At 41.6% G+C, this 27,812-nt stretch overlaps 1 long non-coding RNA gene across 2 annotated transcripts in view; it reads left to right on the top strand.

The window, feature by feature from the left end:
• LOC107526260 (uncharacterized) overlaps positions 1-27,812 on the top strand; it is a 92,309-nt gene that overhangs the window by 49,978 nt on the left and 14,519 nt on the right. The gene's annotated exons all lie outside the window — the stretch shown is intronic.

The raw sequence follows: 27,812 nt of genomic DNA, 5'->3' as shown, positions 1-27,812 counted from the left end.
AAAATAATGGGGATGACGGAATCTGAGAAATCAGTTTTCGGCCATCTCTTCATTATTCATCACCTATTTTACTTACATTAATCTAGGAGCCGGGGTCAGACACACCTATTTATTAACCTCCAGCCCCCGAGATTTCCCACCTAAACTAGAACATGATTGAGTAGTATGTTGTAGGATAGACACTCTAAACCCTATTAAATTTGGAACAACTTCAGAGAAGGTCATATTTAGGCAGGACTCTTGTCATAGGGAAGTGGGACTTGAGCTGGAGACTTGGAAGGTAGGTGGGCAATGCGGAGGCGGAGAGGTGAAGGGGAAGGCTGGCTAAGCAAGGGAGCCGCAGCGCGCTCGCAGGCGCACGGGATGGGTGGTGTGCCCCAGGAACAGAGACGTACCTGCTGGAAGAGAGAGGCGGGCAGCAGAGAGCGAAGGGAAGTGGGCAGGGCAGGTAGGATAGGGTCAGGCCGCAGGAACCTTCCACCAGGTCAAGTAACCTCGAGCTACTTTGAAAAGAAATAGGGAGCTATCACAGGTTTCAGAGAAGAGAAACTTTATCCAAGTGGTAGGTCCAGTTCAGGCTGGCAGTGATTTTGCAAGAGGAAAATCCTCTAAGTAATTATACTGCAGCAATGTGAGTATCTGCATGGAAGTAAAACCGGGTTAAAAATTCTGATAAAATGTGAACTAGTGTTGACTGCTCACCAATTACATACGTGAAAGAAAGGTATGGATTAAAGATGACTTCTCCCCTTCCGTCCCAGGTAAGAACCGCTAGAGATGTGAGATGGAAAAGACCATGGGTTCACCTTTGAGCTCACGGAGTTTGCAGTTATCAGGAGGCACATACAGAGAGCCAGAGATTGGGTGAGAAAGTTCTGGAAGTGCAAATCTGAAAGTCATCAACAGAGTTGAAAAACAAGAACATCGATGCAAGGTCCCAGAGCTGAAACTTGGAAGTGTCAGCGCTTAACCAGGAGCCAGCAAAGGAAACAGGATTAATCAGAGGAGCAGGAAGCGAAGTGGGGCCTCATTTCGCAGGAGCCAGCCCAGTAAGACAGTTCAAGACGGGTGGAGTCGCCCATTGCAAAGCTGCAGATCATCAAAGCGACGGAGAGCAGAGAGGCCCCTGGGACTTGCAGTCACACACACGCACACACACACACACCCCATATTGGTGACCTAAGAAGGATAAATATGGTGAAGTTTCCTAAACTAAATATTAAAAAAGTACCCCCAAACTTAATTTACACTAACATGTAAAATGCTGCTTCTGTTTCTCCCTGAGAAAAAACTGGTTTAATCTGGCATTTGTATGACTACCTAGTGCCTAGGCACAGCTGCTGGACACAGAGCTGTACAACTGCATTTATAACAATAGTACTGAGATGCCGAAAGATGATTTTTATACCATCGGAAAGTAAAAGTCAACGGACTGCTCCAGCGTTATACACAATTTCCTCTTTACCAAGTTAATGCGGACAATACGAAGGGTACCTAATGAAGTCACAAATTCCACGTCACATAGCTTCAAGTTCATCATAAGCAATCAAAAATAAGTATCAAAAATCTGTAAATGTCAGAGTCAACCACACTGTTTTAGTTTTAGTGTATGTCACCATGTTTTAATAAAGGAGCTATTTGATTTACCAAACACGGTCCCCCAAAGGGTTAACCGAGCTTGGAAAGAGGTAGAGAGTCTGCCAGAAATCTGTGACGTTAACAACTACGCAATGGCTTCCACTGGCCTGCAATTTTTTCTACTTTTCCTGACAAAGCTAAATTGCTTTACCTCCAACACCACAGTAATATCTTTATAGTTAGAAATGAAATTAATAATATTCCTGGGAAATGGCTTTCTCTTGACCATAATAATAATAATGTTTTGTTTTGTTTTAAGCAAGAAAATGTAGTCCTGTAACAAAGCATTGTCCTGGAAGAAAACCCTGGCTTCTCTCAGCAGCTTCCCCATATCACCTCTGCTGAGTTCCTTAACCACCTCAGTCCAATTTTCCTGTCTTTAAAAAATAATAATGATAATGTTTCTAGCCCTGTTTACCTCATAGGGTTTTTATGATGAAAAAAGAAAAATTGCTGTAAAAATCTTTGACACATTAGTAAGTATTAGCCCTTGGAGATTCAACCAACCCTTTCCAGGTTAAAGATCAATATTACTTAAAATAGTAAGATGTGATTCATATGTAGTTTTGTGAAAACAGCTCTGCTGTGGATTTTCGCACAACTGAAGCCTTAGACCAATTAATTATTAAAAAGGTAACATAGGCTTGAATTACTTTAAAAGACACCACGCGGCCGTAGCTTTCTAATCCCTCTCGTCAAGTGGGTTGTTGCATCTAGAAGCTGATGGAAAATGCGCCTTCCCCGGTCTTGTCTGAATCCCCTCTCTATCTGTCACGGCAGGAGCCTGTTTGCATCAGCTGTCAGGAGTGGAGTAAGCCCCAGAGCCACAGCGGCCTGGGCAGCTCAGGGGACCAGGGTCCCTTGGAGGGTTTTTATTGTTGGCGGGAGCGGCTACTCAGAATCCTGCTTTAAAACTCCCTGCGACCAAAGAGGTTGTTTGGTGTTTCTCTGCACCCCGGGCAGCCCCCTCCCTGGTCCTCAGTGCACATGGCCCATTGACATTTGTCCTCTGTCCACAGACAAAGCTGTGAGGTGCCAAGGGGCAGGCAGAGCCCCCTCACGGACTTAACTGGGCCCTAATACACCGTGGTGAATAAAAGTCTCCTTCTGATCAACATTTCCTAAACAACCTGGCCGAGTCGGCCGGGCTTCTGCAGGGAGCGACTGCTGCTTCCCGCTCGGCTGGCTCTCCCCCGGCTCTGCCGGTCACCCGGGCATTTCAGAGGAGGCCCCTCAACTCCTGCTCTCCCCGCGGGAGCCCCTCAACCTGTTCCCACTCTTATGGCCACGTATGCTCGTGGCCAGCGTCTGATGTGTTTTTCTTACATCGTATGTGTTATGCTTCACTTCACCCTCAGGTCAGAGGCCTCTTACCTGGCTCGCTGACCCTGCCAGCTCCTGGTTCCTTTTGCGCCTGTTTCATCTTTCCAAGTGGTCACTGGAGGTGGCCATCGCTCAGCTCCACAGGGGACCCACTGTGATTGTCAAAGCCTGGGAGCAAATACCTGCGGTGTTTTATCATTGCCACAAGCTCTAAATCCCAAGTCAGTGTATTTTATAGATATGTTATTTTCAATGTTCTACATAACTGCTTAGCAATCATTAAATCTTCTGTTAGCCTATTGTTTCTCATTGATATCAGATTTTGATTAGTAATGTATTGAAGTAAATTTAGAGGTAAGCTTTTTTTCTTTTCTTTTATATAGCACTGAGCACCAAGTTAGTTTAGTTATAATTTTGACTTAAATACCCCTGTATTTGATTTTTGTTGTTTCTTAACAAATTATCAAAACAGGACCCTTTTATTATCTCAGAGTTCTTCAAGCTTAATGTCTGGCCACAGTTCAACAGTTTCTCTTATAAAGCTGAAGTCAATGGATGGGGTACGTTCTCACTTGGAGTCTTGACTAGGTAAGAACCCACTTCCAAGCTCGTTCGAGTTGTTTACAGAATTCATCTACTTGTGGATGTAGGGCTGCGGCCCCTGTTTTCTGTCTGGCTGTTGGCTAGGACTTGCTCTCATCTCCAGGAGGTCACCTTTATGTCCAAGATACTTGGCCTTCTCTGCAACATGGCAAACTGCAGCTGCTACATGAGTCTTTTAAAAAGAGCTTGCCTGATTAGGTGAGGCCCACCCAGGATTATCTTCCTTTTGATGATATTAGCATCCCCTGATTACAGCCTTAACTACATCTGCAAATCTTTTCACCCAATCTAATCACAGGAGTGATGTCCATCATCTTCAGAGGCCCAGCTCCCATTCGCGTGGAAGAGATTACTATGAAAGTGACTGCAGGCAGGACCCTCAGGACCTTAGCATCCTGCCTGAAACAACCCTCATCAAAAAGATTCTACTAATTAAGACAACACTGCCATTGTTTTTGAAGTTACTGCTGTTCTTTTACCGGAGTTTGCCTGACAATTGCTCAGCTCCTCAGGGCATTGCAGGGGAATATACCCCGAATCTGTTCCCGGCCACATTTAATCACCACAATTGTAAAGGGGGACATTCCTAAAGACGGCCTGATTGTGGAGACACTCTAACGTCACCCTGGGAGGAAGCCAGACCTGCAGGGAGTGGAGACACACGCAGCAACTATTGGATGCCTCAAAGATTAGAATTTCCTAATCTTGGTGTTCCTGTTACCTCTGAGCCTGAGTTTAAACTTAGAATAAACATCTCTAAGGGCCTCATCATACTATTTACGATATGGTTGGTGCTCAGTAAGTAACTGGTCTCGTCTTCAGGGAAGAAGTAGCCCTCAGGTCTTCATACAAGGATGAACTATATGTCTTCAGATAAATTAGCTTTTATTTTATGGATGTTGACACATATAACTAATGAAGATTCCAGTTTTTTAAACCTTGGCTACCATGAATCATAAAAGGAAATTTATAACACACCCCTAGGAAACATACAAGACATTTGGGGTATAATCTTTATCCAAATTTCAATTTAATTTTCTTACCTGTGTTCTGTTTTTTACCTCAAACTTCCTCACTTATTTTTTTTTTTAATTCTGAAGTTCCACAGGGATCTTTATGAGTTGCCTTAAATCCTTTGTGAAATATATCAGTTAATATTTACTGACAGTTGTAAACTGAGCAGTTTTAAGTACTCCAACAGGAACCTAAAATGCATTCTTTAATTTTCCTTTCTCTCAAAAGACCAGCTGATGGGTTTGCAAAATAGTTAGGAAGGCACAGAACAGAAATAGAAATGTAATGTAGAAATAGGCTATAAAAATAAACATATATACTAACTATTGCAACTATTGCTTTTTATCAACCAAATAGAATATCATTGGGCTTTACCTGGGGTCCATGTTCTTCTTGTTCTCACCCGTCCTTGTCCTGCCTTAACTCCACTGACAGTGTGGCTCCAGCTATTTTGAAGTGTCCCCCAAAGGGTGCCTCACCCCCAACGCAGACTGTCAGCTCCAGTCACCCTGTGACACACCTGTTCTTCCACCTCTGTCCTGGCTCCCATTTCCCACTGCCTTCTGTCCACAGTCTCCTGAAGGAATGACATTTACTCCTGTGAAGCTGTTTCTTGTGAAACTTGGGGTATCTGCATAAACAATGCTTTCTTCTAAGCCACCTTTCCGCCTCTGATGGTTAATTTCCTGCTTCCCCCTGACAGCCACAGACATTTAGCTAAACGTTGTTTCTGAGTGTGTGTGTAAGGCTTCTTCCAGACGGGCCCGCATGCCAGTGGCGGGCTGAGTAAACGTGTCCTTTCCCCCGCGCGGGCACCATCCAGGCGACTGAGGCCGCAACCGAACAAGACGATGCGAGAGGAGCACCCTGCTTTCCCGCCTGACTGGGGGAGCTGGGGCGTCCGTCTTCTGCCCTTGAACGGGGACTTCGGTGAGAAGAGCTGCTGGTTGGATACAGACTGGGACGTACACTATTCGTTCTCCTGGTTCTCGGGCTTTCGGACTCAGACTAGAATTACACCACTGATGTTTCCAATCACAGATGACAAATCATGGGACTCCTCAGCCTCCACAGTCATATGAGCCAATCCCTTATAAGTTATTATTGTATGTAACATGTATGTGTGCATACATACACACACTTGCACATCTGTGTCTCATTTCAGTGTCAGATTGCTTCTGAGTTCATGAAGAGACATGGAAAGTGTTTTTCTCTCTGTCCAGCCTTGGGCCATGCTTTCTCGCTTGGGCAAGCTAGCGCTCATTTTTTTAGCGTCTATGGTGAGGTCATTAAATGGTTACTTTACCTTCTGGCCCCACCCTTTTAAACACCATAGTTAAATCCTTTCGGTAGGGCCACAAAGGAGGATTCTACTGGTCTATGCGTCTTCATCCTAACCCCTTTGCCCCCTCCTTTCCTTAAATCCTTGACCCAATGAAAATGCTCATCCCTCTTTCTCTAAAGAAAATCTAGTGTCCGCATCATCTTTATTATTCAGTGTACACAAAGTGCTAGGCACCGAGCTCATAGAGCACCTTACCAGATGCACGATTGGCAGAAGTTTCCTCCCATTCTTAGGCTGTCTTTTCACTTTGTTAACTGTTTCTGTCGCTGTGCAGAAGCTTTTAAGTTTGATGAAGGCCCACTTGTTGATTTTTGCTTTTGTTGTTTGTGCTTCTAACATCAGGTCCAAAAAAACCATTGCCAAGACCACTATCAATGAGCTTCTTACCTATGTTTTCTTCTAGTTTTATGGTATTGGGTCTTATGTTTTAGTCATTGATCCGTTTTGAGTTAGTTCTGTGAGTGGTGTGAGATAGGGGTCTAATTTCATTGTCTTGCATGTGTTTCTCCGGTTTTCCAAGCATCATTTTTTGAAGAGCCTGTCCTTTCCACACTGGGTGTCCTTGGCCCCATTGTCGAATATTAATTGATCGTACATCCTGAGATTTAATTCGGGGCTTTCTTTCCTGTTCCATTGGTCTATGTATCTAGTTTTGTGCCAGTGCCATACTGTTTTTAGTATGATGTGTTTGCAGCATAGTTTGAAATCAGGAAGGTGATGCCTGCAGCTTTGAGCTGTTTTCTCAGGATTTCTTTGGCTATTTGGGATCCTTTGTGGTTCCACACAAATTTTAGCATTTAGAAAAAATTTATTGATTCATGTCTTCAAATGAATAATATAAAGCATAGAATAGAAAGGAAATTTATAAGGGTGCAATGACATGTAACAAGGTAACAGAGAAATGTATATCTCTAAGTAAACGATGTTAAAAATATTTGGGTGACTAAAGTCTAATTTCAGTTGACTTAATAAGAATTAAGTGTTAAAGCAAATAAGGACTAGTTGATAGACGCTCGGGTTATTTTTCTAGTTCTGTTATTTAAACTTTAAAAAGTGTTGGGAAATTTTGAAAACAATATCATTTTTATTGAGTACTTCTAGAAAATGAGTACAGAAAATGTCATAAAACCAAACATAAAAAAAGTGTTAAAACTTCAAATATATTGTAAATCTTTCATTAGGGAGTCATTACATGTTTCTAAGTATGAAAGACACATGATTTAAAAACGTAAGAAACAAAAGCCAAATCTTTGCTTCATGTGCATAACAAAGGCCTTAGATTTCATTGATAGAATTAGCAATTTATCGCTGTTGATTTCACCTTATAAAACTAATTGTTCATAATCTCATGAGAAATCTTTAATTTTAGAGTTACTTGAACTCTGTAGTTTCAAATCTATCAGCCCATCAATCTTTTCAACAGTCCCATGTTTTTCAGGGGGTTATTTTTTCCACGTAGTGCTCGTACTAGGGTGCTCTACGCCACCTTTTCCTTCCAGTATATTCTCAATAAAAAATATTTTAATGACACAGTAAGTGATTGGTAGGATTCTAAGTTGCAAGCAAAAGAAACCAACTCTGAACATATTCTACAGAAAGATATTTATTATAAAAGCATTGGACAGTTCACAGACACTCCAGATGACCCAGGGAGGCCGCCCAGCCAGGAAAAGCTCGAAGAGAATGCTGTCAGCGTGGATGGAAGCTGGCCCTGCCCAAGATAGTGACATCAGACACTTGGCCCTGTGTAATACTATTCGATTACTGTTGCCTAGGGAGATGGGGCAGAATTTTCATCATCATATCTACCCTCACCTTCAGAATGAATTCCAGAAGATTCCAGTTTGGGGGTAACATTAACTTCAGCTTCAAAGCTGCGGCATCTTTGGCAGAGGCTAGAACGTGCCTCCGGTAGGGGGGTCCTCACAGCAGTTCTCTTCTCAGGCTTGCTGCTGGCTCTGTAAAGCACCCCACAAACATTTCATGAGTCACTGGTTCCACTGGACCTTGAGGCCTCGTGGCAGGAGCTCATTCCTTTGGGCCCCATCAGAACTGCTAGCCCTTTGGGTCATCCTGCAAACGGACCTGTTTGTTGCCTCTAAATCCAGGTGGGGAGGTCCTGGGGGTTCTCTTTCATATCTCCTATTATCATGACCCTATTTTATATGTAAAGTGAGGTTTCTGCCAGCTTTTTAGAATATTAATTTTATTTGGAGCCTGAGAAATAAAGAATAACTTAGGTTGGGAGCTTCACTGAGTGTGACATACATTGGGCAAGGGTAAAATTTCCAGTTCGCACCTGACTCCCGTGAGCCCCTTTATAGCCAATACAGTGATAGTCTGGCTTTCCAGGATCTACCTCAAACCCAGTGTCCAAAAACCTTGAAAGTCATGGATCACTGACTTCCCCAAACACAGTTATTCTGATAAATGGACATAGATCCCTTTCTGGAAAGCATTAAGAGGGAGAGTCAAAGTACATACTTATGAGGTTATGAGTTCAAGCTTAAAATTATCTATCATTTTTTCATTGAAACAATTGGAATGTAGGAAAAGTTATTTGATACATGTCCTTACAGTAAATTTTAAACTAATTTAATGCCCACAAAGTAATACTGTTTCACAGTAAGGCCATGACTTAATGAAATACCTCGCTATAACACAGCTCAGCAGTCTGACATCAAGCACAGTGTTTGAAAACTTTTCTCTCTGCAGCAGTTTTTGTGATTTTTTACATGTATAAAAAACAATATTTTAAGCCATAGTAGTGAGTTTCTATTTCTACATCAGTATAAGATAAAAAGGGTCGGCAATGTCCAGAAACAGAATTTAAAAAGTGACAGTTTTCTCTGGCCTTCACATCAATGAGAAAACAAAATAGACCAAAATACTACAAATACCACACTTTATAGGGTTATTCCTGAAGTTTTGTCTTGAAGACAGTTGATGCTATAGGGCGTAGTCATGTGGACAAAATCGTAATTTTCTTTAACAAGAAAAGCTAATTAAGAAATCAATCTTCATTGACATGCCTCCCTTAATAAAGTTAGTAGGTGGTAAAATTAGAATAACTGAAGAAAGGGCTATCCAAGTTAAGCAAACAGTTCTCGCTCTGTTAATAAAGTAGACCAGATGCTGCATCTAGAGAACCACGGTTAGGAATAGATGCAAAGATTTGTCTTGTTGAGCAACTTAATAGGCATCGATATCCAAAAATATCAACTATACTTAAGAAAATTTCATATAGGGTTTTTTTCAGAGGTGCAGTAGGATTATTTGAAATTTTGTATTTCTTCTATGCTAAATTAAGTTTGTTTTTTTCATGTCAAGACTGACTATGCAGCATAACACAAGTAATCATTTCCATAGGCTCTTAGGGGAGGAACATCTGGCCCATATTTGCTAATGATGATCATGTTTATATGTTACTGCCAGACTGGACCTGGCATGCCAGGGTAGCAATTTTGGCTATTTTGATGGCTGCTACCACCAAATGGAATATGTGATACTTTAGCTCAGTTGTTAAGATATCTGCAAGCATCAGATGATAACCTGGTCCAGTTTGTGGTGTTTGGAAATACTCATTAATACCAATTTTCTTGAGTCTATATTTAGTGACAGCATATATGGTGTTTTCTATGAGTAATAACACTCAAACATCTAACGTGGTTTAGCCTAATAGAATCACTGGAAGAATTTTCTTGCACTTGCTGGTAGATGTTCATTTAGCTACATCAAAAGGACACCAAATTCCTTTAAATACTCTGAACCTGATCATTAACCTAAAGGAGATGAAATGACCCACAGGAGAAGGGGAAGCTCTACTTTATTTATATCCCTGACAATTTGATCCAAATATAATATTCTACCTCATATGAAGAATTAATCCTATGTAAAAGTGATTTCCTAGGACCCAAAGCATATCAGATAACAGAAAATAAATTTCATTTACTGAATGGGTACTGCGTGCCAAATACAGTATAGTGTCTGACATAAAGTAATGAGAATTACTAATGAAATATTGATTTTAAAAATTGTCTTAGAAGAAAGAACTAGGATTTTCAAGGTAATTGTGCATTTATTGTATGGAAAATGACACAATATCTTAACACCACAGATTTTTCAATCTCCAATTTCTGTAAAAGTCATCTTACGAAACATAAATTTTATAACAAAAGTGGAATAATTTCGTGGAAAATCTTAAGCTGTTTAAAAGAAAATTAGTGTAAGCTCACTTACAAAGACAACAAATACTGGCAAAGAATAGCAAAAATAAAATGTCCAAAATGGAACAAAGACAAAATTGAGTAAGTGACAAAAAAGGGCATGAAGTGTAAATTCCAGCAATAAAATCTGAAGGTATTGGAAAGAAATTAAAGGAAGCTTAATATTAAAACTTGAAAGAAAGACTAGCAAAATAAGATTAGAATTCACGGAACACAAAGCCACAGATAATTAAAAGAAGAAAATTGTGATGACTATAAGTAAAAATTATCCCATTAACTAACTTTTTTAAAGTACTGTTATGCATCTGGTATTGATTTTGACGAAAAGAAAATCACAGATTTGACAAAGGAGCAGTGGACACATGCTTAAAGTCCCTAAGATTTCTCCCATCGCTTCATATGTTTTGTCATACTACAAATTAGGAAGTAATCTACCTAGTAAAACTTTTAAAGTATTATATTATGCACGAATTCTCTTAAACATTTTACAGAACTGTGTTTAAGACTTCTCTACAAAACACATTGCCTCTGACAGCTCCAAGAGGCCACACATCACCAGGGTTGGTAACACCCCTTTGTGTTCACTGAACTTGTTCCTATAAACTCTTCAGTCCCTCCCACCCAATTAATGGGACAAAATGCCTAAATAAACAAGAAAGGGAAGACCTTTAAGAGCCCTCCAACCCCAATGAAAGGACTTCATTTTGAATGATTGCGGCTCAGAGTTGACACTTTACCATGACTGACAGTCTTGGTGTCCCCCCTCCATTTATGTGCCCCCAGTAATGACACTCACTTCACCGAGCTCTGAGGGTTTTCATACATTGGCAGTTAAAAGCCTTTGGCCTTTGGCCTTGTGCCTTCAGGGGTTAGAGGCACTGAGCTAGGAGGAAAGATTAGATCAACCATAGCTGGACCAAAGAATAACTACCTGAAATAAAAAGGCAAAAAGATGAAGGAAGGAGGAAGCATGTCAGATGGTAAAACAAGGAAGTCATTAAGCAAATGAAACCTTAGATTGAATAATTGGCAAAATTTCCTGAAACAAAAGAGCTCGTGAACTCTAAAGTACTGCTGTCCTGTGACCAAAGTGATTGAGCTGTCACTTGGGTCAGGTAACACAAGATGGCCCGACCATGGCCAGCCGGGTCAGGCTCGCCACCCAAGTCAGACTAGGGACATTCTCTCGATGCTTAGCACTCAGCTGTGTGGGCGGGAACATCCCATCAGGGTGACAGCTTTCTTATTCTCAAAAAATGCAAAATATCCAGGAAACTGTACCAACAATTCATCTTTATAATCTGCTGGGTAGAATGACTTTTTTTTTACATTTCGGACTCCTCTAAAACTAAAGCATCTGTAGAGCAGGATTCTTCCCATCCTCAGTGTCTGGTATAGAGCCTGACACTGTGAATGGGAATGATGAATGAATGTGCCTGAGAAGTTATCCTAAAAAATATGCTAGGGCAAAGCATTTTAAAATAATAGCTAGGTATTTTCTAAATTCTGATTCGAGATCCTTCTGATTTCATTGCCTGCCTTTCTGAAAGAATATTCAAAGGGCATTGCGCTCATTCATAAATGTCTACAGCTCATTAGATAATACAGTTTCACTGTATCTCACCATTCATATTGGCTTCTAGGTTGTGCAAAATTTAATAAGATACAGGGATCTTCGTTTTCATGCCTAAGCCCACTGAGGTGCCACTTTTCAAGTTCTACGTTGAACACTGAAGTGCCCTTAATAAACGAGTCCAGATGGAGTGTGTATGTGAGACGGGCTGGGTAAGCGCATGAGATGTAGACCGCAAATAGCATGATACTCAATCACTCCATAGGATGCCGCATGGCCTGGGGTCATTTTCCACAGCAGAATCTAAATAACATTGTTCATTTACTAATGGTCTAAATATCGTAATTAGGACATGTTGCTGCTATAGAACTCTAATTACTGATAAAAAGCAACTTTCATCATGACCTTCTCCCATTTAAGGGAAATGATCATTATACTTAACTCCAGTCTTTCAACCCCTTGATCAGGCCAATAAAGCATTTCTGAAAATGCCAAACACATTGCTTAGTTTAGGATCACTCTTCTAACTGGGAACTAATGATTTATGATTTTTTTTCTAATGTCATACACCTGGTACCATTACCAGTTGAGAAGCAAAACAGCAACAAGTGGATATCTCAGCCTTTAGACACGACTAATGTGGAAATTTGGAATTCATAGATTTTGTTATCGAGAAAATAAATGGCATATTTGAAGAGCTCTTTTCAGAGCTGCTGAATCATTTTGATGACAGTTTTACTCTCTTTGGCAAGCTCGGTGCTGTCTCTTTCACATTTTTATAACTACTTTATAATGAACATCTTTAAACACTTTCTTAATCTTTCTCAATTCTTGCTGGCTTGACCTGAAAAACAGTGCTTTTGCAAAAGTGTGAAATCAGGCACTTACTTAGAAACCTCATCTCAATGATCACTTCTTTCTGTCCCATAGAAACGGTGCTTCCCCAAGGAACCATGTGCCTGCCGTTGTCTTTCAATTGAAAAGTAGCCATTACAGAAAGCATCAACGACATTTTCTCAGTTTAAAAATGTGTTCTGCATGTTACCTATATCTACTTAATTTAGCAAGACAGTAAACCATAAATTAGATCCATACTGTCTCTGAATTTTTTAAATATTTTTTTCATTCTCTGGGCAGCTAAATATGCAAATATAGGATCAGGTTAAATTTCTTCATTTTATCAAGAAAAAAAATTATATGAAAATTATATGAAAAAAAATCCAAAAAACAGTATAAATCTGCATTTCTTGGATGACTTTTAATAACAAACTATTTTTAGCATTTGTATATCAAGAATTAGTAACTGCGTTATGTGTTTTAGTGTCTTAACTTGTCTGAACATGTGTTTTCAAAAGTGGTCCTCATGGTAAGTTAAACAAGAGTCAGTGAATGAGGCACCCTCCACTTTCTTTTTGCTTGCACTATCATTAATATTATTATTATTATTATCGTGAAGTCTGATGCCAAGAAACAGCTTTTCGTTGGTTGAAATATTTAATAACAGAGCAGAAGTTACTTAAAATGTTATTTTACTTATGGTTAGTTCTCTCTCTTTCCCCCCAAAGGAATCATGTTTAGATAACAATCTTCAGAACTATTAATATGCATGACTTCTCATTTGAGAGAGTTAATTTTAATGATCCATTATCATTAATAGATTTTAAATAAATATACATATGTGTTTACTTATTTCAAATCACTCACAGATTTGAATTTAACAATTGAGCTCATTTGTAAAATTATCATTTAAGGATTCACAGTATGGTAACAAAATAGAGCCGAAACTGTACAGTGAAAAGCTCCTTGACATTGGTCTTGGCAATGACGCTTTAGATTTGACACCGAAAACAAAGGCAACAAAAGCGAAAATGAACAAGTGGGGCTACATCAAACTGAAAAATTTCTACACAGCGAAGGAAACCATCAATAAAATGAAAAGGCAACCTATGGAATGGGAGAATAAGTTTGCAGATTATTTATCTGACAAAGGATTGATATCTAAAATATATTTTAAAACTTTATATATCTCAATAACACGATAACCCAAACAATCTGATTAAAAAATGGGCAGAGGAACTGAACAGACATTGTCCCAAAGAAGACAAACAAACGGTCATCAGGCACATGACAGGCTGCTTGACATCACTAATCATCGGGGAGATTCCAATCAAAACCACAATGAGCTATTACCTCACCCGTTAGGGGGCATCACCAGCCAACAAGGGGTGGCGCACGCTGGTGAGGGCGTGGAGAGAGGGAGCCCTCGGCGCTCTTGGCCAGAATGTAACCTGGCGCAGCCGCTATGCGAGCAGGGTAGAGGCGTCTCAGACAGTTAAACATGGAACTGCCGCGTGATCCAGCAGTTCCACTTCTGGGTGTACATCCAAAGGAAATAAAAATGGGATTTGAAAAAGAGAGTTGCACTCTGATGTTCGTTAGAGCATCATTCACAACGGCCAAGCTATGGAAACAACCTAAGCGTCCATCAGCAGATGCATGAGTACAGGAGATGTGACATATACAGGATGGAACAGTCGTCAGCCCCGAGAAAGAAGGAAATCTTGCCGTTTGTGACGACATGGATGGATCTTGAAGGCATTGCACTAAGTGAAACAAGCCAGAATGAAAAGGCAAATACTGCACAGTATCACTTTATGTGTGAAATCTAAATATACATATGTACACAAATAAAAACTTATAGAAACAAAGAGTATAAAAGTGATTGTCATGAGCTGGGGGCTGGAAGAAATCGGGAGGCGTTGATAAAGGGGTGCAAACTTTGAGTGATAAGATGATGAAAGTCTGAGACTCTAATGTAAAGCACGGCGACTGTAGTTGATAGCACTGTATTATATAATTGAAATTTGCTAGGAAAGTAGAACTTCAATGTTTCACCGAATAAAACAAAAGAAACACTCATAAAGATTTAAAATTTTTTTAAAAGATTCATAAACCTGCCCTGGCCAGTTTGGCTGAGTGGCTAGAGGTCAGCCCGAGATCGGGTTCGATTCCAGTCGAGGGCACGTGCTCTGGTTGCAGGCTCTATCCCGGCCCTGGTCGGGTGCGTGCGGGAGGCAACCTATTGGTGTCTCTCTCTTTCTCTCCCCGCCCCTCACTCTCTCTGAAAAGCAATGGAAAAAATATCCTCTGGTATGAATTAAAAAAAAAAAAAAGATTCACAAACCTTCCATTAACCTTATTGTCATTTTTTAATGTTTTCTTATGTCTTCCTACTGTTATACATATAATACCATTTCTCATTTAAAAACACACACAAAACTCTGTTGCCAGTAAGGACTTAAAAGTTGATCAGTATTCAGCAGCCACTTTATAAAAATCTTATAGTCCCTATTTCTCCCATATGATTTTGCATTTTGATCCAGTTTCTAGTTTCCTCTGTTCGGCTTTTGCTCTCTCTGTGTAGTTCGCCGTAGGTTATCTGCTGTTGGGGTCTGCTCCTCTTGCATGCTCCGGGCAGCCCCTCTTCAGTATCCGTGAACCCCCCAGATACATGCGGCACCCCAGGGAAGCATCGATGAAACGGATCCACGCTGGCAGACTGTATGTTCTGAAATACAGATGCTTCTAGAAAAAACCATACACATTGCCATTAAAAAAGAAACAGAAAAAAAAAACCCAAAAAACAAAACCCTAACTAAAAAAGACCTCATTGTATTTGTTCATTGGTAGGAGAAGTTAAATGTCATCTACAGCAGCATACAAAATCAATTTTAAAAGCTAGATATCTGGAAACCTAAGGGGGACACTAGGTCATATCAGATTAGGACTGGAGATTCAACGACGTAATATCTGAAGGCATGCTGACCTCATTTGCCAAAGAACGTGAAGGAGACATTTAAAGAAAAAAGGAATAAAAATGTCAAGTCCCTTCACCAAAGGAAAAGGGATCTGTAACAACAAAGAACAAATTAAATGGTAACTCAAAAGTATGCTATTTGTTTATCTCATGCCTTTTATAACCCAAGTGGGATTAAAAATCAGATGAGTAAAGACATTTATACTGTTTCAGAGAAACGTATAAATAATGCAGATGTTTTAGCTGCATGACAATGAGAGTTTAAAGAGTCGAAGAGGCAGGACATACACAGATAACATATTACCAGAATGTTCGTCTTGGAGATAATGATGTCATTGCTGGGGGACCAGGCTTTCTGATTTTTGGTGGATATCTGAGGAATTCTCTTAGCTCCCTAGGTCATTCCCATTATTCTCTCGGCTGCCAAAAATCGCAACCGACTTACGGTGCTTCGTTTTGATAACTAGATAATTGCCTTTTGGAGTAATATCTGACTGGTGTATTTTAAGATCCACTGTGAAGTTATTCCCAGTGATTTCAAAAGCACGAACCCTCGCTCACTTGTAAACTGCTTCAAAGCTCGGGCAAGAACATCAAACATCAGGACTCTCATTTCTTCCCGTTGCTGACACCAAGGAGAGGAGGAAGGCTCGGCATGACGCGCCTGACAGTCATGCTCTGAGTCAGCCGGTGCAGCGAGCGGAGTCGGGCTCTGCCCAGTGACCTCGAGGCCCAGCACACACAGAGCCTCCTGGGCTCCTCCCAGCATCACCTCACGTGCAGTGCTGCGTTTGTCTTCCAGGCATGGCCTGTTCCCTGGCACAGCAGACCTCACCTCAAAGACTCTCGTCTAAATAAATACCGGTGTCCCAAAGACATGTACACGCACTTTACCAGCTGATAACTCACTTCATTTTCACTCTTTTTCAGGTTTAGCTGATTTGAAATAATGAGTGAAACTAGACTAAGCTTTGAACAAAAATAATTTATCCGCTAGACTTTTTTGTGGAGATACATCAAAGGTAAAGTTTATGGTACAAAACTGGCAACAGGTGATGAATTGAGGCCACACGAATACTGAACGAAATGATTCCTACATTTGCAATTCCATTGCTTCACGTTATCAGCAGTGCCTGGACCAGAACGGTGATCAGTTTGAAAACAGGCGTTGACAAAAAATTAGTCATTTCTGTGGATTCTTTTAAACTTTGAAAATGAACTGTATGTTAATAGACACTGATTTTATAATCATTCAAAGTGTGTATACATTTCGGGGGTACACTATATATTATCTATTGAGTGCGTACCACGAGGAAACTATCTTAAAGGGCAAAAGGCCATAGACTACATACAAAAACATTAACACATAATAATAACATAACACTCACATGCCAGAAAGACAAACTCACCTGATTCAAGGACTATATATGGGCTGCACTGTTATGCAATGGTCATTACTATCCTGTGTTGGGCTGTTTTTCTGGGGGCAAGTTCACTGAATGATGTTATCAGTACAAAAGCTAGAATGCTAGCAGGTTGGGAGATGGAGATAGATGTCATCAAAGCCAGAGGAATGAACAGAACCCAGAAGCATGTGTAGGACCTGAGTCCAAGAAGCTCGGAAAGAGGTATTCATCGAGCCAAGTGGGCGAGAAGCTGATGCAGAAGTTGAACCAAGGTGCCCGAAGTCCAGGAAATCAGAAGTCGGGAGTAATCGCAAGCAGGCCCAGAGGAAGAGAAGTTTCTGGTGTAAAAGTGACATATGGTTTGCAGCCCACAGTCCAGCTGCTCTCTCCTCTGCACAAAAATGTGGGCGAAGGCAGAGGCAAATCACAGAAGCCAGAACACTATCAACCAGAATCGACAATCAGCCCGTTACCAGGACCCATGGAGAATTTTCATGAATGACAAAGCTGAGAAAATTGGATTGAAAACTGCAACAGCCATTCCAGCCTTCCTTTGCCTGATTAAAAGGAGATAAAACTGCCCGTCTCTGCTATTTCCCTGCTTCAGAACTAAATCTCCGCCATCTGAAAACCAGCCAGCATGTACCACGTGGGTGCCGCACTGAGATTCGTCTTCCCTGCCCACGACCCCGTGGCTGTCACTGCCGTGACTGTCTCTGTCGGCGCAGCTCCTTGCAGACTCTGTGCAAACAGGAAACACCGGTCCGAGCGTGTGTGCACGTGGGGTTTATGCTGGGGGTGCTGCCCAGGGATGTAGAACATCCTAGAAGGTACAATCCCTACAAGTAGAGTGTGACGGAAAGAGAAGAAGGAGCTGAGGACAGCGGATACCGTAAGTTTTGAAAGTGCTCTGCACCTTCAGGGCTCTGCAGTCCAGGCGCGAGGTCAGAGCTGCGGGACCTCCCTGCGAGGCGACACTGGCTGAGTTTGGGGCAGCCGCCTGCTTTCGGTCTGTCGTCCTGGGAAAGGATTCTGCCAGGGAGCAGACTCACAGAGGCCAGTGGCGGTCCGGCCGAGGGACCTGGGCCACCCAAGAGAAGGTGGCGAGAGGTGTATTTGTTCAGTAGAGCGTTCGCTGGGCTCCTGCGTGACACCCTCGGAGAGGGCAAGTTCCATGGCCGGGGCCCTGCGGCGCTCTCGCAGGGCGCCCAGCCTTCGTGCATCACCTCGTCGACCTCTCTGTGGCTTTCAGTGGGCTACGGAGCGATTTTAACAGGGATTTCATGACGGAGACGTCGGCGGCAGCAGGATCAGGATCAGGATCAGGATCAGGATCAGGATCAGCTGGTTTGGCCATTCATTCCCAGGGCGACACGCAGCCGGACGGCAGCACTTTCAGATGTTTGCTAAAACGCCGGGCACCCCGAAAGGCCCTCTGACTATTTCAGTCAGTCCTTGAAAACGAAGCATCTGTGAGAAACTCAGAGACCTTGCTCGGCATCGACTTGTCTTCTTCCTTCCTTGTCGCTCAAAACTTTATGCCCAGATACCTTCTTGTCACTCGGATCCATTGACTCGGGTCCCTGTTTCTTTGGTCACCTACCTGGCCTTGGTCCTCAAACCCAGCTGCCCAGTCTCCTCGCTGACCTCGTCCTGCAGCGTGTGCCAGACTTTCTATCTCGGTTGAGCTTCTGGATGAGACTTTGGACCCATGTATTAGCCTCTCTTCTTGTTTTACCAACTCTGTCCCCTCGCCTACCCTGTGGCTTCTCAAGCCCTGACATGACTGTTTCTTCTCTCTCAACTGAAATGCGACTATTGCTTCAACTTACAAATTGAATTGGGGTGTTCTATAGGCAAAGCCAGAGACAAAGCAAACTGATAAAAACGCACACTCTGCGGTTCTTATGTGGCACGCTTTGCTTTGCTTTGCTTTGCTTTGCTTTGCTTTGCTTTGCTTTGCTTTGCTTTGCTTGACTCCCACCTGGGGAAACCCGCCGTCAGTGGGAACCAGGGCCAGAAGGGAAGGCCGCACCGGGCCCTCTTGGGGACAGATAGAAATGTAAACATATGGAATGAAAACTGCGAAAGTGCTGTTAGAAGTGCACGCAGGTGATGAGTCATGTGAATAATCATCATCAGGCTCTCCGGTGGCCCGAACGACCCAAAGCTGATTTCCTCGGGAATACTTACGCGGGTTTCCTTTTAAATAAGGAATTCCTGCCCCTGCCTGTCCGGGAGCGCTGGCATTGCGCCTCTTTCTGAGTTTAAACCTCGCCCTTCAGGCCTCACGCCCGGAGAGGCTTAGGCTCGGGAGGCCTGTCCTCCCGCGGCTACCCCACCCCCTTGCACAACGCGTGCCCCTCTCTGTGGCTTTTCTCTTCCCACCGATGCGCGTGGCTCCGGGAAAAGAGGTGTGAAAACATCTAAATAGGCCGGGGAAGTTTCTTGACCCCTGAAACCCTCTTACAGTGTCTAGGCCTGAGTTCACCCTGGGCTTCCGAGTCTGTGTTCGGTTAATTTACTGTTCTGTACATCTTCCTGCTGAACTGCTGTTTTTGTTTGTTTAATGTGAGTGGTCTTTCTAATCCCATTAAGTGGAAATGTGGTTTACAAACGTAAATCCATTTTACTTTGATTTAGTGCTTTGTGACCAGGCTTCACAAATCAAGGCCTGAACTTTGACAGCAAGAGTCCTTTCAAAAGGACTCTCCCACCTTGAAGCGAAGGGACTAAGACCTTTTCTAAGGGATTCCTTTTTTCTGCTCTAAAGATAAACACTGGGAGTGTGGGAGGCGGAGAGGATCAGGGACTTGGCAGAGCCTTTTTGTTCAAAAGTAACTGTTGAGCCTGCAAACTCGAAGTCCTGCAGGTGGAATACAATGGGTGGGATCATTCTTGTTGTTGCTCTATTGTTAAATCAATCCCCAGTCTTTGAAGGGAAAAATTAAACTGGGAGTCTTCGAGGCACTGAGGGTGGCATTTGGGACTATGAGTCAGAGGTCCCGGGACCAGGCCAGAACCACTTTGAAGCTCATGTCTCACCTGCAGAAAACATACCGACAATGGCCCCCTTGGTTTGAGCAGTTAGAATATGTTAGATCCCCTCCTGTCTGTTTCTAACCCCCGCAGCAGCCCACGTGAGTTTCTCAAAACAATTGAGTTGGTGAAGTTTACATGAAAATGCCGGCGGTGCTATCTAATGTTCTTGTGAAAATCAAATGGCGCAGTTTATATAAAAACCACCTGAAAATTGCAGTCATTCTCCCCTCTGGAAAGCCTCACGCCTCATCTCCGTTGTCGGTAAGCCTTCAGAAGCAATACGCCAAAATAAGAACATAGAGATGTGTATTTTCTGCCCTGAGTGGAAAATGTAAAAGTAATACTTTTGATGGATATTATTGACAGGAAATTATGGAGTTAAGATACTTAAAGTCCAGCGAGAAATTTTGACATTTGTCTCTGGAACCCAATGAGCACATTACTGTCAGAAGGAAAACAGAAGTCACCTAGTTGGCATGACCAGTGAAGAGTAATTCGTCAACGAGTGGGTGACAAATGTTTTTCTAAGAGTATGTTTATGCCCTTGTTCCAAGGAAAGCTCATACACCAAAATTAGAGTATCCCTTTTTACATATAGCATAAAAGTAATGGTAATTTTGCATGTATTTGGAACAATGTGAAAAATGATCACACATGAGAAAGAGAGAGAGGAAAAAGCAGTGATGGACCTTCTTAGTTCCCAAACTCCAATACGCAAGAACGATCTTTGTTTCTTTTTTAATTTTCTACAACTTATTTTCTGACTCTGAGACTCCATTTTCTCTTCCCGGTGAAATGAAGAAAAACTCAGTTGTCATCATCCGTGGGTGTCCCCTGACCTGGACAGCAGGCTGTTTTCCAGAGCCAAGGCCTTGGGTGACATCTGTTGACATCATTCAGTCATCGTGTGGCTGTTTGCAAAACCACTTCAGGCCTGTTGCTTCTGTGCCAGGTTTGAAAGGGGGAATGTTTTCTGACTTGTCAACGCGCCCATCTCTCATTCCCATCTGGCATCTTGCTGTTTCTTTGGTGAGGCCGGAACACACAGACCTCACCCTCCCCTGGCAGCTCAGGGGACCTCTGTTCTGGGGGAAAGTTCCCACCCTCTCTGTAGACACCCCATCCATCTATCTCTCCAGGGCATGTTGTCCTAATCTGTGAATCTTCTTTAAAATCACTTGCTTTAAACTCACTTAAGATTTAGATTCTCAGGAAACAAACTTTAGAAATATCTATAGTTTGTTTCTGTTTTCTGGTCCTTGCTACCATCTCTAAAACTGTCCCAAACTTAAAATCTTAAAGGTGAGCAGGAGAGAGAGAGAAAGTATATCATTTAGTATAGTATATATGTATAATTTTAGGGTAGTGTGGATCATTTAGTATCTCAGTGTGGTGGGCTAAGTAATGACACCCATATGAGCCTAATCCCAGAACCTGTGAATGTTTCCTTATAAGGCTAAAGGCATTTTGCAGATGAGATTAAGTTAAGGGCCTTGAGACAGAGAGATTATCCAGGTGGCCTGATGCAATCACAAAGGTCCTTCTATGAGGGACCAGAAGGAATCCCGGTCACAAGAGACCTGGATGTGTCAATGACTTTTACGATGGAGGCTGGGAACAGAGGTCAAAGTTGAGGAATACCAGAAGCTGAAAGAGCAGGTGAACTGAGCCTGCCCCCAGACCCTCAGGAGCCCAGAGAAACTGATTTTGGACTTCAGACCTCAGAGCTATAAGGAATAAATGCCTGGTGTTTTCAGTCAATAACTTGGTGCTAATTAGTTACAGTAGGGATAGGAATCACCATTATTATAGGCTGAACATTCACACAAAGCACAGCTTTTCCTGATTATAAGTTTTCCTTCTGTGTTTTCTCTTATCTGGGAGAACTGGGGTGTTCTTAAATAATTTTTTTTTCCATGTGATAAATCAATTTGTTTCTCTAGACCTTGTATATTTTAGTACTAACAAACCTTGTGTTTCTTTGGAGAATTCACTATACAACTTAAAGACTTTAACATGAGTACAATGTTACGGAATTACTACTTAATGCAGTGGGCCCTTGTCCATGAATTGCTCTATCTGATAGTTTTTAATAGTTTTGATCTTAAGAGATCCTCATGTATTCCTTAATTCATAAAGAATTACAAAAGTTATTGTTAACCCACTGCATTTTAGGCCCATTTCTAGTTCCTGTGGACACAGTGATGAACAGAAAAAAAAAAAATCAAAACTACAAAGTTATTAGTGCAATATGAGAGATATATACAGAAAACCCTATTGGGTTATATGGTAGAATCTTACTATACTGTGGCCCCCAGCGACCTAGTCCTAAAGGTATTCACATCATTCACAACTGAGTTTGATCTCCAAGACTGACTATGAGTTGGACCAGTGGGATATATGAAAGCATAATTCAGACAAAGGCTTCATGAGCATTTGTCCATTGGAGCTGGTCTTTCAGGAACTCTGCTCTTCAAATCCAGACATCATTCAAAGTCCAAGTTAGCCACATGGAGAAAGCCAAATAGAGAGAGAGGTCTCAGACTCCCAGCTACCCTGTGAAAGAGCCAGGCATGTGAACAAAGCCTCTTGGCTGTTCCAGCTCCAGCCACCCTCTGACTGAAAGCAATATCAATAGAATAATGGTTAGTCTAGGCCCTGCCAGTCCATAGAATCGTGATCAAATACAATGGCTGTTTTAACTCACTAAGTTTGGGGCTGTTTGTTACACAGCCATAGATGACTGAGATGGAAATCAATATCTAAAAGTGGGGGATGCTGCTGCTGTAAGAATGACCTCAGATATGGGCAGTGGCTTTGGGACTGGGCAGTAAGGACACTGTTGGTGAGGGCTTGATGTGCAGGGGAAGGATTGCTGTTGCCAGCTGGAGGGGATTTGTGTCACATGTTGTTGGAACAATTGGTGAGACTGTCACTAGCTGTAACTTAGAAGACATAAAAAGTGCCTAATAAATCACTGGACAAGGTGACTTTTTAGGCAGAATGTTAAAAGCATAATCTGTTTTTTTAAGCTGTCTTTGATTAAGTATTTCAAAAGAAAAATGAACTAAGGAAGGAAATGTCCAACTTTTCAGTGGAATTTAGAGGAATTATTTACAAATCAGGACAGGTTGGGAAAATGAAACTTTTTCACTTACAGGATCTCCAGTTGACAAAAGGTTTTCAAAGTTAGAAAAGACCTCAGTGCAAATATTGATACAAAGTATCGACAGGAAATGTGACTTCTGGGTGACAATGAAATCGAAGGTACAGTTAAAAGACTGTACCTTTTGAGACCTGAGAAATATTCAAGCTGGTGCTTTGTAGCCTCTTTGCTATACAAATAACCTGGAAGAATTTTATGAGTGTGCGTCTTACACTCTCTGCTAGACCAAAGGGCTCTTATGACTTGTTAAGGGAATTGATCTATAGCACTCGAGGTAGACAGGGCTCTGTTCCTAAGAGATTTATAAGCTTCACTTTTGCCTAATAGACTGGATTATAATTTGATCATCAGGAAACCCACAAAGCTTTTAAAGAAATTATATCAGCTTGGACTAAAAGAGACAGACATTTAAAACAACCACAAAAAAAAAAGAGCTCTGAGCTCTTGACCCGCTATGGTCCAGAACTAGGCTAAGGAACTATTCTCATGCAAACACAGGCCATTCTAATGCAAAATGAAGGCTGTCTCAGAGAAGCCCAGAGGGTGGAACCAACAGTTGCAGAAACCACACCCAGGGAGCAGGACTCAGTCCTAAAGAGCATACTTTTTGTCCTCAGAGCAATGCACAGGGTGAGATTTCAGAGTTGCTATGGATCAGTAACTACTGTGTGCTTCTCATCCCCCTGCCCCTCATTTCTGAACAACATATCGTCCCTGTCTCACCATTGTATGTCCCTGTTTTACTCTCAACATACAATCTGGGTAATGGATAAACTTTAGTTCACAGGTCCTCAGATAAGGGGGAAACTGCAGCTGAAGAGTCTCATCAATTACTTTGGAGTCAGACTCCGAAGATGAGAGTCTGGACTCCAAGCCTGAGCGTAAGGCCACAAGGTGACATGGCTCGGGCGGTCTTACAGGAGGGTGTGTAAGTGTATTTGACACGTGGGAAGGAGATGAACATCACTGGAACCAGGGATGAACTGTGGTGGACTATTACCATTTTTATTGAGATACAGTACAATTGACATATAATATTATATTAGTTTTGAGTGTACAACATAATAATTTGATATTTGACATATATATTGCAAAATGATCATAAAAATAAGTCTAGTTATTCTTCATCATAGTTACAATTTTATTTCTGTGATGAGAACTTGTAAGGTTTACTCTCTTAGCAACTGTCAAATATACAATACAGTATCATTAACTATGGTTACTGTGCTGTACATTACATCCCCAGGACTTATTTTATCGCTGAAAGTTTGTGCCTTTTGGCAACCTTCACTCATTTCTCCTACCGCCCACCCTCAACTCTGGCAACCACCAATCTGCTCTCTGTATCTATGAATACAGTTTGTTGTTTGTTGTTTTAGATTCCATATATAAGTGAGATTACATGGTATTTGTCTTTCCCTGTCTCACTTATTTCACTTAGTATTGTGCCCTCCAGGTCCATCCATGTTGTCATAAATGGCAGGATTTCCTTCTTTTTGATAGCTGAATGAAATTTCAATATATACCACATTTTCTTTATGCATTTATCCATCGATGGACACTTAAGTTGCTTCCATGTCTTGGCTATTGTAAGTAATGCTGAAAGGAATATGGGGGTGCATATATTTTTTGAGTTAATGTTTGTATTTCCTTTGGATAGATACCTAGAAGTAGAATTTCAGAATCAAATGATAGGTCTATTTTTAATTTTTTGAGGAACCTTCATACTATGTTCCATAGGAGCTATACCAATTTATATTCCCACTTACAGTGCACAAGCGTTCTTTTCTCAACATTCTCATATATATATGTGTGTGTATATATATATATATATACACACACTGTTCTGTATTCTCTATCAAAAACTGAAAAAATATAAGACAAATCAGCTGCCTGTATTTTCATTAATGCTGGTAAAAGGCATAAGACTCCTGGTCTGAGCTAAAAGATAGATGATTACTCCCAACAATAATGGCAGCCAGAGGATTATCACTTTTGTGCTAGTTACACAAGTCTCACTTCTCACGGGGTGACATAAAAAGGGCCATATTGCACCTGAGCACACAGTAGGTTATGTTAGAGGAGAGGAACTCCAAGCTAATGAAACCCAAATCTTTTATCAAGGCAGTAAGCCTGCTGGACATTGCTCTGGAAAGAGACATTGATTTTATTACACCCGCCTTTTACCCCAGGGGGAGACACAATGTCTACCTTCCAAGACTACTTATTATATAGCTATTCTTTTTTTTTTTCTTTTTCTCTTTTTAAGGCAAAACAGTGACTTTAATTTACATTGTTATCAAATATAAACAAATATGTTCACTATATCACTGGTGACAAGCAGATTAAACGTTTAAAGAAATAAAGCTCTATCACCGGTCACTTAGCCCCTGTGAATGTAAATGTAACCAGGTAAACCCAGCCAGCTCCTATGTCCATCTAGGTGTCATGCCACATCCTAAAACCATCAGCTGAACGTCTCAACAAATTGAAGCGTGATTTAAATCTCTAGCAAGAGCACAGGATAAACCAGGGTGACTGCATTCATATCACACAATGAAATGCTACGTTTCTCCATTTCTCTTCCTGCAGTTGGAGATGTTCCATCTTTCCTCCCTCCCTCCTTTAAAGCTCACCCAACGACACTTTTCTTGCTTCCAACTGAAGCCTTCTCAGACCTATCTTTCCTCTGAAAGAGTAGTTTTCTGGCCTCTAAAAGTGAAATAAATTCCCTGTCCAGAGTGGCTCATCAGTTGAGCATCAACCTATCATCCAGGAGATCGCAGTTCGATTCCCCGTCTGGGCACATGCCCGGGTTTGCAGGCTCGATCTCCAGCGGGGGTGAGCAAGCAGGAGGCAGCCGATCAATGACTCTCTCTCTCTCCCTCTCCCTTCCTCTCTCTGAAATCAACAAAAATATATATTTTTTAAAAAGTGAAATAAATCTAAACTTTTTTAGCCATACTTTGTTCAAGATGGAAAAAGTTGATGAGCCTAGATAGCTGCTGTGTGTGTGCGCGCACGCGTGAGCGTCCCCACATGTGTGAACATTTGCTATTGTTTCCATTGCATAAGCAAGGAAACATCCTTTATAGCCTTATCATATTGAAAAATTCTCACTAAAACAAGCATTCTTGTCCATTCCTCTTAACCATTTCACATCGCCAATGTTTGCCCCTTGTTAAAGGGGTTCCACAAACCCTTCAGCCCAAAATGTTTTTGGATGTTAAGGGGGTGTTAGGACCTGCACTGTCCAATCACAGGAACATGTGGCTACTAAATATCTGAAGTAGGGCTACGTCAGATCAAGATGTGCCATAGTGTAAAATACATCTCAGATTTTATTTTTTATTTTTTATCCTTACCTCAGGATATTTTTTCCATTGCTTTTTAGAGAATAGAAGAGGGAGGGAGAGAGAGAGAGAGAGATTGATTGGTTTCTTCCTGCCCGCGTGCCAGCTGGGGCCAGGGATTGAGCCTGCAGCTGTGGTACATGCCCTTGGATGGAATCGAACCCCAGACCCTTCCGTCTGCAGGCCCCCGCTCTAACCACTGAGCCAAGCCAGCCAGGGCTACATCCCAGATTTTAAAGACTAAGCATAAAAAAAATTAGCTCATTGCTTAAGTGTTGAAATAATCATATTTTTGACATATTGGGTAAATTAATATATGTTATATACTATTGAAATTAATTTCACCTGTTTCTTTTTTACTTTTAAAAAGTGACTCCCAGAAAGAATAAAATTACATCTGTGGCTCACATGTGTGATTCAAACTACGATCGGAGTCAGATGTGCGTTCAGATCCTGATTCTGATAAGTTATTAAACTTTCTTCTTCTTAAAAGGAGATAGGTCTTGGTGACATCTAACAGGAATTAACTTGTATACATGTCTTAAATATGATAAATCGAGGTGTCAAACTTTTCTGCAGAGGGTGAGAATGTAAATATTTTAAGCTTTTCACTAAATATCTCAGCAGGCAATACAGTCTCTATCACAACTACTCAACTCTGCTGTGGTTGTATAAAAGCAGCCATAAGCAATAAGTAAGCATGAACAATGGCTGTGTTTCAATAAAGCTTTATTTAAAAAGTCAGGTGCTGGGCCAAATTTGACCTGTGGGGTGTGGCTTATTGACCCCTCTATACACGAAAGTGAGACAGTCAAATCTATAAATGTGTAAGTTGTGAAACGTAATTGGGCAATCAATTTTAAAATTATAAATAAGATTTCTGCTACAAGAGAGAAAATGAAAACAAGACTTGATTATGGGGCTATCTTCTGGAGACATGGACCCCCACGGGTCAGACTTTGCATCTCCAACTGCTAGAACTTTATGATACAGTGAGAGCTGTTTTAAAAAGAGACATGGGGCGGAGTGGACTGTTCTTCCTTCCCTCCCCCACAGTGACTGAATAATGAATCCATACTGCGGCCCCTCCCTACCCTGGCGCTGGCAGGGCAGACGCTCCCACCCCTCAGCGCAGGGTGCTTTCAGGTGACTGTCTTTGGTCAGTGGGATATTAGCCTCTGTGACATAAACAGAAGCTTGTAACATGATTGGCCCTGTGCTGTTGAACATCTGTCAGCACAGTGAAGGGGACATGCTCGGCCAGCCTCTGTTCCCACCAGGAGGTTATAAAACTTCCTGGTTGACC

Source organism: Miniopterus natalensis, chromosome 3, assembly GCF_054644295.1.
Source record: "Miniopterus natalensis isolate mMinNat1 chromosome 3, mMinNat1.hap1, whole genome shotgun sequence".
In the NCBI taxonomy this organism is placed as follows: Eukaryota; Metazoa; Chordata; class Mammalia; order Chiroptera; family Miniopteridae; genus Miniopterus; species Miniopterus natalensis.
The sequence above is the reverse complement of the archived record's forward strand: the minus strand, read 5'-3'. Positions and strand labels throughout refer to the sequence as shown.